Source organism: Erpetoichthys calabaricus, chromosome 4 (genome assembly GCF_900747795.2).
Source record: "Erpetoichthys calabaricus chromosome 4, fErpCal1.3, whole genome shotgun sequence".
In the NCBI taxonomy this organism is placed as follows: Eukaryota; Metazoa; Chordata; class Cladistia; order Polypteriformes; family Polypteridae; genus Erpetoichthys; species Erpetoichthys calabaricus.
This window is the reverse complement of record NC_041397.2, coordinates 127,821,314-127,832,283: the sequence shown is the minus strand read 5'-3', so window position 1 is coordinate 127,832,283 and position 10,970 is coordinate 127,821,314. Positions and strand designations below refer to the sequence as shown.

The window sequence follows — 10,970 nt, the reverse complement described above, 5'->3', positions numbered from 1 at the left end:
ATGTTTTTTGAACACTAAATGGTTCCATTTTTTTTTTTTTACTTTTAACTCACTCAATGCAATGCCCAATATGCAATCGGGAAAGTAGAAACATGGTCCTTTGCTCACTTTTGTTGTATTTTTTTCTGTTGGCTTGCACATGAGAGGGTAGAATGTCAGTGCCTGATCCACGCGATCGATGTGCCCCTTGTGTTGTTGCAGGCTACCACAACCTAACTAGTGACTAACGCATTTCACCTGACATGAACACTGACAGTTGCCGCATTGTGAACAGTTCTTAGTGGGCTAATATCTTGCTCTTCCTTGCAGTCAATCACAGATTTTTTGCATCTTTGTCAAACAGCAACTGTTGTACCGCACTGAAGCTTCACATGGCCAAATTCACTTAGCATATCATGGCAGTTTGGTTGTACAGTGCTGTATCATGCACCAGTTTCACTTTCTGCGTCAGCATTTGATAACCAATTCACATTGTCTACACTGTTGCTCGTTTTGAACAATGCTTCATTTCATTCTAAAATTGCCTTTGCAGCTTTTTGTTTGCTGTTGTGTTTTTAGTTGGAAGCTCGTCTCCACTCATGAGTATTGATTAGTTACTGTAGAGTGGTAGAATGCACAGAAATGTTCATGTTTTTTTGCAGCATTTATTTTATTTAATCCACTTGACCGTACCAGAGTACTGTCCCAAGCGTTACACAGGCTTAAAAAAATGTAAGCAAGGATCATGACACGTCACACCTAGTCTAACTCGTGGTTAATGGTAATTAAACAGAATTCCAAATCATACTCGGGATTAACACCAAATAGATTGAATCAAGATAAAATCAAGCAGAGTACATAAAGTAGATTGATTACTTTAACATTATATTGTAATATTCAAATTCTGCATTTTTCAATTTGTTTAAATGTTTCTTTTTTGCATGGTGTACTGTCTCCATCTGTGTTTTTGGTCCTATCATAGTAAGAATATACACAACTTGGTGCTTAGTTTTGATCACTTTTCTCATGTTACTTACACTGATTTTAAATGAATGAAATAATCCAAATCCTTTTTCCTTCAAATTTGAAAACAACAAAATGTACAATTTTACAAATTGGATATATTTTTAGTAACATAACTGCATTTATTTATATATATATATTTTAGGCATAGTAAGCATAGTATATTTTATGCATAGTAAGCATAGTAACTTTTAAGTTGTTGACACTGAACCAGAGTATCTCAGCTTCTACTTTTCCACTTAACCTTGTGGAGTTAATATACTCTGTTCAGAACTATATTCTCCACCGCATTTATCCCACAATTGCATCATCATTGACAATCTTACCTAAAATGAGTAGGCTTGTGTGGAATTTCAAGACAGGGCTCCTCTGATCTTTTTCCAAATTAATGGACTGCTGCACATGAAATCTCCATAATCAACAACGACAGATCATTTTCAGTATTTTAAACAGCAACAAATTTTCAGAGATTATAGATGCTCAAAGCCCATTTAGTCCATTATTCCACAGAAAACACCAACCCTTTGAAGACATGCAGATTCATTCAAACTAGTTTCTTATATTTAGCCAATCCCTTCACTTCTGTAGTTACTGTATGTAGTGCATCTGGAAAGTATTCACAGCGCATCACTTTTTCCACATTTTGTTATGTTACAGCCTTATTCCAAAATGGATTAAATTCATTTTTTTCCTCAGAATTCTACACACAACACCCCATAATGACAATGTGAAAAAGGTTTACTTGAGATTTTTGCAAATTTATTAAAAATAAAAAAATGGAGAAAGCACGTGTACGTAAGTATTCACAGCCTTTGCCGTGAAGCTCAAAATTGAGCTCAGGTGCATCCTGTTTCTCCTGATCTTCCTTGAGATGTTTCTGCAGCTTAATTGGAGTCCACCTGTGGTAAATTCAGTTGATTGGACATGATTTGGAAAGGCACACACCTGTCTATATAAGGTCCCACAGTTGACAGTTCATGTCAGAGCACAAACCAAGCATGATGTCAAAGGAATTGTCTGTAGACCTCCGAGACAGGATTGTCTCGAGGCACAACTCTGGGGAAGGTTACAGAAAAATTTCTGCTGCTTTGAAGGTCCCAATGAGCACAGTGACCTCCATCATCCGTAAGTGGAAGAAGTTCGAAACCACCAGGACTCTTCCTAGAGCTGGCCGGCCATCTAAACTGAGCGATCGGGGGAGAAGGGCCTTAGTCAGGGAGATGACAAAGAACTCGATGGTCACTCTGTCAGAGCTCCAGAGGTCCTCTGTGGAAAGAGGAGAATCTTCCAGAAGGACAACCATCTCTGCAGCAATCCACCAATCAGGCCTGTATGGTAGAGTGGCCAGACGGAAGCCACTCCTTAGTTAAAGGCACATGGCAGCCCGCCTGGAGTTTGCCAAAAGGCACCTGAAGGACTCTCGGACCATGAGAAAGAAAATTCTCTGGTCTGATGAGACAAAGATTGAACTCTTTGGTGTGAATGCCAGGCATCATGTTTGGAGGAAACCAGTCACTGCTCATCACCAGGCCAATACCATCCCTACAGTGGAGCATGGTGGTGGCAGCATCATGGGGATGTTTTTCAGTCGCAGGGACTGAGAGACTAGTCAGGATAAAGGGAAAGATGACTGTAGCACTGTACAGAGACATCCTGGATGAAAACCTGCTCCAGAGCGCTCTTGACCTCAGACTGGGGCGACGGTTCATCTTTCAGAAGGACAACAACCCTAAGCACACAGCCAAGATATCAAAGGAGTGGCTTCAGGACAACTCTGTGAATGTCCTTGAGTGGCCCAGCCAGAGCCCAGACTTGAATCCGATTGAACATCTCTGGAGAGATCTTAAAATGGCTGTGCACCAACACTTCCCATCCAACCTGATGGAGCTTGAGAGGTGCTGCAAAGAGGAATGGGCGAAACTGGCCAAGGATAGGTGTGCCAAGCTTATGGCATCATATTCAAAAAGACTTGAGGCTGTAATTGCTGCCAAAGGTGCATCAACAAAGTATTGAGCAAAAGCTGTGAATACTTATGTACATGTGATTTCTCAGTTTTTTTATTTTTAATAAATTTGCAAAAACCTCAAGTAAACGTTTTTCATGTTGTCATTATGGGGTGTTGTGTGTAGAATTCTGAGGAAAAAAATGAATTTAATCCATTTTGGAATAAGGCTGTAACATAACAAAATGTGGAAAAAGTGATGCACTGTGAATACTTTCCAGATGCACTGTACCTCAGCTATTATCTTAATAGATAATTGATTACAATTTACGTATTATTCTATAAATTCTGAAATGTGTATTTTTCACAGCTTTTTTTTATTTTACTTTGTATGAGCTAACTTTTTCACATGTTTCATTTTAAAAGTGAAAGTCATTAAATGAAAAGCAGCTTGCGTATCTGATTGTTCCTAATTAAGGTTTTCAAGTGGTGACGTATCTAAAGTGAGGAGAGTTAGTCCAATCTATTCGAATAACATTTTGTTAATTTTCTTAGTGTTGTTAAAGATATACTTGTTAGATTTTCTGACTTGACAGGACTATAAAGCAAGCTCGAGCCTTTGTAATCCTTGCTGGAAAAAATATAACATTCTTACTGTTGTTTAATGAAAAAGAGACAAAAATTGATAAAAGAAAATAAATTAAAAGAATAGTAGAACTGCTTAGTAAGCAGTTTTAAAATAATTGCTGATTTAATGCTCTTTTTTTTATTCTACTGGATAACAAATTTTACCCCAACATTTTGTCGTCTGGTGTTGAAAGTATCCCCCCCACAGTATAATGTTAGCACCTCAGTACTTCAATTTAGGCATGCTGTTTTTGAGGCTTGGGCTGTTTTATATTTGTACCACACATGCCGTCTAACCATGAAACCTTTTCCAACATCACGAGGGTTGCTGTCGTGGTTGTTGACAAACGTCAAACATACTTTCACATTATTCTCTTTCAATACTGACTTCTTTTGTACCACCCTCCAGCACATGCCAGTGTTATTAAGAAAGCTTGATATTGCAGACTGGTAAACGCCAGACTCCTGTCTCAGCTACAGATCTCTGTAGTTCTTTCATAGTGAGTTAATTGACCCCTATGCGGCTACTCACACAAAACAAAGTTTGAGGGACAACCTTCTCTGGTCAGTACCTGGTTGGTTTGACATGCATTCCATTCAACTCCAGTAATTGAGAAATGAGGTGCATTTTGTTCATGAGCATGGCATGAGAAAGTTACTAAGCACCATTAATCAAATTTAGACAGGCTCCACCAACCAAATTAATTCAGAGATGTTAATGTCTAAATAACTGAAATAGGACAACAGCTCCGAGATGCTGTATATGTTGTAGGACAGGAAGAAGACTTTGTGCTTTTTAAATAAAAGCAGCACATCTTGCCAGAAAACCATCTGCAATCAGAAATTATTTTGATGAAAGTAGAAAAAAAAAAGTTACATTGCAAGCAGCAATAACTGTAGGCATTTAAAAAATTAAAAGTTAAAAAAAAATGAAACTTGCTTGAAACACTGTTAGATTTGAGCCTCACAATTTTATTTTAGTTTTGGCTACCATGTGTTGTAAAGGTTAGATTGCACAATGCACATGCAAGTTTCCTGTTCATCTTTGAACAAGGGGGCTCCGCCCCCTGCTCGCTTCGCTCGCCTACCCCCGGTGTTTTGAACCCGTGCCCGCCAGGCAGCCGTAGGTTGCTTTTGTATTGGCCTCTCTTTCAACCTCATGTAGCATTTTTATAGACTTAGCTAATGGGTGATTGTTTATGACCTTATTGACATTTCTCATTATAAGCTCCGTGCATTGTTTGTTTTCAGGAAGGTTCACTCGTTGATAGATTGCGTCATCTGGATCTAAGATGTATATTTCTGCAAATTTGCGTTCGTGATTTGTTTCAGGGTGCACTGTTCCAATGTGATGTAATGTTTGTCCACATACGCGAAAGCAGTATGGGCCATTGCCAGCTGGTGGCTTGATATTTACTCCAGTAGATGTAAAAGCAAATGAACCATTGTAGGATCTAATGAAGTTCATAAAGTTTTTACTTTCAGGTACATCGTTAGTTAGAAGCTTCCGTAGATATTCATGTAAAGGAGGCAGTCTAACTTGACCCTTTTGACAACAACGTGTAAACTCATTAGTTGTATTGCCAGTTGTTTTTTCAGGGAAGTTAAGTGAATGACAACGATTGCAAATGACATTCATTAATTCCAATGAATTTTCATTAATAGTGGACTCATTATAGAACGCGTTGTCAGCCAATTGGCGGAATTGTTTAGCAGGTGTTTGTTGTTACTGTATTTGACGTTTATCTTTTGCCTGTGCCGTTTGAGAGGCGCGTTGTTGTATGTCCAGTATTTGGGATGTGTTGTTTTGGAGCTGTAACTGCTTTGCTTGTGTTGTGTGAGAAGCGCGTTGTAGTCGCCGGCGTTCATTGTTTTTATGGAGCCGGGGCCGTTTTTGTATCCCGGTCAGTCGAGCTCTCTCTTTTTGGAGCCGTGCCTGCTTGTTTTCTGGCATTTCAGACGCGCGTTGTAGACGTCTGCGTTCATTGATTTTTTCCCGTCGGTCCCGTTTTTGTATGTCTGTCACTCAAGCTCTTTCCTTTTGAACCCGTGCCTGCTTTGCTTCCGCAGTTTGAGATGCGCGCTGCATGCGTCTGCGTTCATTGTATCTGTCCATTTGGGCTCGTTTCTGTACCTGTGTTAGTCGAGCTTTTAGTTTTTGGAGCCGAGACAGTTTTTCTTCCACGGTTTCAGAAGCGCGTTGTAGGCGTCTACGTTTATTGTTTTTTTTCATGCGGGCTCGTCTTTATGGTCCCGTTACTCGAGCCGTATCCTTTTGCACCCGTGATCGTGAATTCATGACTTGTCTGTTCTTTATCGTTAGTAATATGGGTAAGTAATAAGGATGATCGCAATTACTGTTAATAGGGAGCATTTTCTGTGGTTGTACGGTTAATAGTGCATCACTGTAATGAGATTCACCTATGCTGTATAGTTTGTATGTGTTCAGATGACGTATGTTTAATACGGAGCGTTCGTTTTTTCTTATTATTACCCATCAGGTGTTACGCCTGTGTTATCTATGGTTGTCCTGTTAATATTGCATCACTGTAATGTGATTCCAATATGTAGTGTAGTCCGGTTTCTTGTTGTTTATGTATGACGTCGGGTGTCCCCGTGCGGTTTTTTAGAAGTGCGTGGATTATGCTGTGTAGTGTGTATGTTGATTTCAGATGCGCGTTGTAGGCAAATACTCCTATCGTAGTATCTGCCGTTTTCCGTACCACAATTCGCTTTCCGTAATGTCTTGGGGTTGATGTGTGACCCTTTGTGGACTCCGTAGTCTGTCCCGTTTTACTCTGGTGCGGGGGGGTGACTCCTCTTTTTCCGTACCATTTCGGGCTTGATTTGTGAACCTTTGTGGACTCCGTAGTATGTCCCGTTTCATTGTGGGGCGGGGATAATGTGATTCAAATATGTTGTTTTGTCCGTATTTGTGGGGTTTCTGTATGATGTCGGGTGTTTGCTTGCGGTTGCTCTTTCGTTTTTGAGCGGTAATCTCGGGCTTGATGGGTGACCCTTTGTGGACTCCGTAGTCTGTCCCGTTTCACTCGGGGGCGTGGGTCTGACTCCTCTTTTTTGTGTGCTATGGGCGCGTTGCCTCATTTCTTATTTATGTTAGTGTGTGTACTCCGTAGTCTGTCCCGTTTCACTCTGGGGCATGGGTCTGACTCCTCTTTTTTGTGTGCTGTGGGCTTTGTGTGGCGCCTGCGTCTGAATCCTCTTTTTTGTGTGCTATGGGTGCGTTGCCTCATTTCTTATTTCTGTTAGTGGAGGGGGGCTTTGTGTCTCATTTCTTATTTGTGTTAGTGTGTGTACTCCGAAGTCTGTCCCGTTTCACTCTGGGGCGTGGGTCTGACTCCTCTTTTTTGTGTGCTATGGGCTTTGTGTGGCACCTGCGTCTGACTCCTTTTTTTTTTTTGTGTGCTATTGGCTCGTTGCCTCATTTCTTATTTCTGTTAGTGGAGGGGGGCTTTGTGTGGCGCCTGTATACCATGTCTCCTGCGATTTCTGTTAGTTGGAGGGGGGCTTTGTGTGGCACTTGCGCACTATGTCTTTTGCGTCCACGGGCAGGTCCCTGCGTCCATATCCGGTTTACCATTCTCGTTTAGTAATATGGATTACAGTAGAAAACCTTGTTAAGGAAACATTTTAATTCTGTAATAAGCAGAAACTAATTTAACTGTGCTAATGTTTGTGACTTCTTAATTTAAAGTTCTTTTGAATATAATATATAATCATATATACCGTTGTTTTCCCAGAAGGAAATTGCAGACTTAAAAGGTAGAACTTAGTACAAAAATCGACTGTTAATCAGCAGCTGTGGTCACATTTTAACATATTTTTGCTTAAAGACCCGAGTTATTAATATCTACATCATGTAAATATTGCAAAATTCGTAAAGAAAATTAATTTTGTATGTAGTTATTTTTATTTGCATCCATGAACACAATAAAAAAACAAAACAAAAAATTTGAATGTCTCTGTCACATCTCATTTAAGTACAAAATCGAAAAGAAATTAAATTAAAATTTAACATTTTATACTGAACAGTTTATATACATTTGTGTATTGTATACACATCTATACAATATTCTAAGTCAAATTAACATGAAATTATGTAGTCAATATAGTATTTTTAAACATATGTGTATAGACAATAACAATGCATTTTCATTGATTTGCTTATTATAAATTCCCTAGTTTTTCTCACTTCTTATTTTTTTGACGCAAAACTTTGATTGGAGGCCCATCAGTAGTACACTTTTTTTCTTGTGCCTCCCTATGTATCATCCAACAGTAGTCCTCCATCATACTGACATCCCAACATATCTGGTACCTTCTTTCCATATTCTTGATAATCTGATATAATCTTTCGCCCAGCTCTTCACTTGCTTCTCCAAGATTTTCAAGGGAATGTGTCAAATGGCAATCCAAAAGGTGTACTTTAACACTGATGTTGTAATTCAGATCCTTATATGTAACATATTTTTCACAGTTTCTTTATGATTTGGATCTTTGTTACCCCAAAACTTAGAAATTACTTCATTGAATGATACCAGTCTTCTTGTTTCAGATTGTTTATTGCATTATTAGGTTATACCCCAGAAATCAGTTTTCTAATAGTGGGTCCAATAAAAATGTCCTCTTCCAATGTTGCCTTTAGCTAGACATACCTAGAAAACTTTCATCATAATTACATAAAACAGCTTCCATTTTTTGGTTGATCTTTTTTTCAAACTGCATTATTAAATGAACCTTAGTATGAAGTGGTGGTAGCAACGCTTTATCCTGATATACTAAGCTAGGTTTGATGATGTTTTCTGGGGGATTACCAAGCTATAGCATTTTTTTTTTTTTTTTGGTTGGCCATTCCTTCTGAACACAGTGTAAATTCTTGGCCCTGCTGCCCTACTCACAGAGAAAACATATTAGATGACGTCAGTATACACGACAGGATTCAGAATGACAATTAAAATTGTAAAAGAAAAAAACTTTTTTTTTTTTTTTTTAAGATCATCTGTAACAAGCTACAAGAGCTTTTACTTTTAAAGCCAGTGGCTATATTACACAATTTAGAATGTGAATGTTTAATTCTTATTATAATTACAGTCCCATTGTATATGATGTGAATCTTAATGCAGCCAATGTATTAAACTTTATTTATTTGATCTTTCTTTGTTGTTTGGAAGATCTTCTTCAAGGTGTAAATGGTCTATTATGATTTGTCATGGTTTCAGCCTTTACATCAACAAAATTTTGTGCAACATCAGTAAGAGTGCTGAGAATTTGTACATTCACTCTGCATCTTGAAATAAATCAAGCAGAAGTGTATAATAAGGGATTTTCCTATAATTATGATGATAATCTGAACAGCAGACTTGAACACATCTCAGAAGCCTTGCAGGCTTTTTGTATTTTGAGGACATTTTCTTCAGACTTTAAAGGCTTTTTAAACATGCTTAATGTGTGTTTAGCTGTTAATTTTTGCGAAACCCTTTTTTATGTTATGGAATAAGTTATAATAGCATAGCCTGGTTTGCATGTTAAGAAAGGTTTAGACAATAGAATGGCTTGTTTTATTATTGTTACACACAGTCTAGTTATGGCAGTAAAGTATGTATTTTCCTATATTAAGCTAAAGGTATTTTAATTCATTTTACACTGCTTGTGTATATGGCAAGTAGTATGATAAATGTTGTTATTCATTATAATACAGGTTAATTATGATTGTTTTTCAATGCGGTTCTCCATGGTTATTTTTTTAGCATGCAACAATATTTTAAGTAAATATTTCCTACCACCAGAAAATGCCATTTGCTTTATGAATCATTAATAAACTAGATGTATATATTTATAAAAACAATGTTTATAGAATGAGGGAAGATTAAAAAATTCCCGTAATCATTCAAAAGCAAGGTACTCTGGTGTAGGTATTGACAGTGCACCTAGGTTTTGTATACCTACAGTTCTGTTAGTCAGTCCACTGTGTGGCATCATCCCGATTTGTTCAAGTGCATGTTTCTGAAATTTATTCTACGATTGAGTGTATAACTTCAGCATGCCACAAACCCCCCCTCCCCCTAACCCCCCTCAAACTGTTTTCTTTTTTCTTTAAGCTGGAAAAAAACACATCAGGACAATCGAACATCAAGGTGATGATCGTGTTGTTTTGACTTAGAAAGACGTTTAATAAAGAATTTCACTGTGAACAGACTGTTAATTAGCAACATTACACTGTACTGCCGAGACGTCTGTGGGAAAGCAACACGAAAATAACATCCGGAGCATTAGGGCATGCAAAACTGCCTTTTGTATCATAACAATGCACCTACCCATACTGCTACACCATGACAGAACACTTGCACACACTATTTTGTCAGTCAAAGAGTTTTTGACCAAAAACAGTATGATTGTTGCTTTGCACCCCTGGATTTGCAAGATCCCACTCCCTGTGACTTTTTTGTTCCCAAAGTTAAAATTGAGACTGAAGGGAAGATGATTTGGTATCATGGAAGAAATCCAGGGAAAACTTGTATGAGGCTCTAAGTCACATTAACAAAAGATGAATACAGGAAATGATTCTAGGAATCGAAGAAGTGCTGGGACAAATGTATGTCAAGGGGAGTATTTTAACAATGACCAAAATGGAATTGCTAGGAAGTTTTATAATTCCCCATAATCCCACCCCCACCCCCAAATTCTTGGGCATTTGTGCACAAGTCAAAAAGCTGAATAATTGTAATACTTCCTGCATTGAAGTTTTGAATTGAAAACACACACACACACACACACATACTAGCTGTTCCCCACAGCTGCACCCACATAGTAGTGAAAAAGTACAAACTTTAAAAATCAATTAAAAAAGAAAATGTAATTCTGGCGAAGCAGAAGTTAGATTCACTCCAGTGTCAAAAGTTGCCACTGTATCTGATTGTGTTCAGCTCTGACAGAGAGTGTCCCCCACGTGGAGGGAAAAAGCATGTGGCCGTGATACCTCTGGCACTCACCAGATACCCTCTAAAACACACATAGCTCTGATCTGTCTCTTAAAAAACGTCAAATGTTACTCCTTAACAATCTATAGATGATAATGTCTGTTGAACAAACAGATATCACTAGCTAAGCGGAGGTAAGATATGCTCAAACACATGGCAAGAGGTAGACCGACTGGAACGGAGGCTGGATATCTATATAGAGAGATAAGCTTGCTATTGGTGATGCTAGAATGATTTACCAGCTACCTTGGATTCTAGAGTTGAACTCACTGGTTTGAATAAATTTTTGTTTCATATAGAGTGTGTATGTCTATATATATTTGTAAAATGTTTGTTGTGATGGCTGAAAATAATTTTTACTCTCATAAGTCTAAATTTACAGTGGAACCTCGGTACACGTA

General features: G+C 38.2%; 1 protein-coding gene across 3 annotated transcripts in view; it reads left to right on the top strand.

The window, feature by feature from the left end:
* LOC114651134 (probable ubiquitin carboxyl-terminal hydrolase FAF-X) overlaps positions 1–10,970 on the top strand; it is a 420,397-nt gene that overhangs the window by 390,767 nt on the left and 18,660 nt on the right. The window lies entirely within an intron of this gene.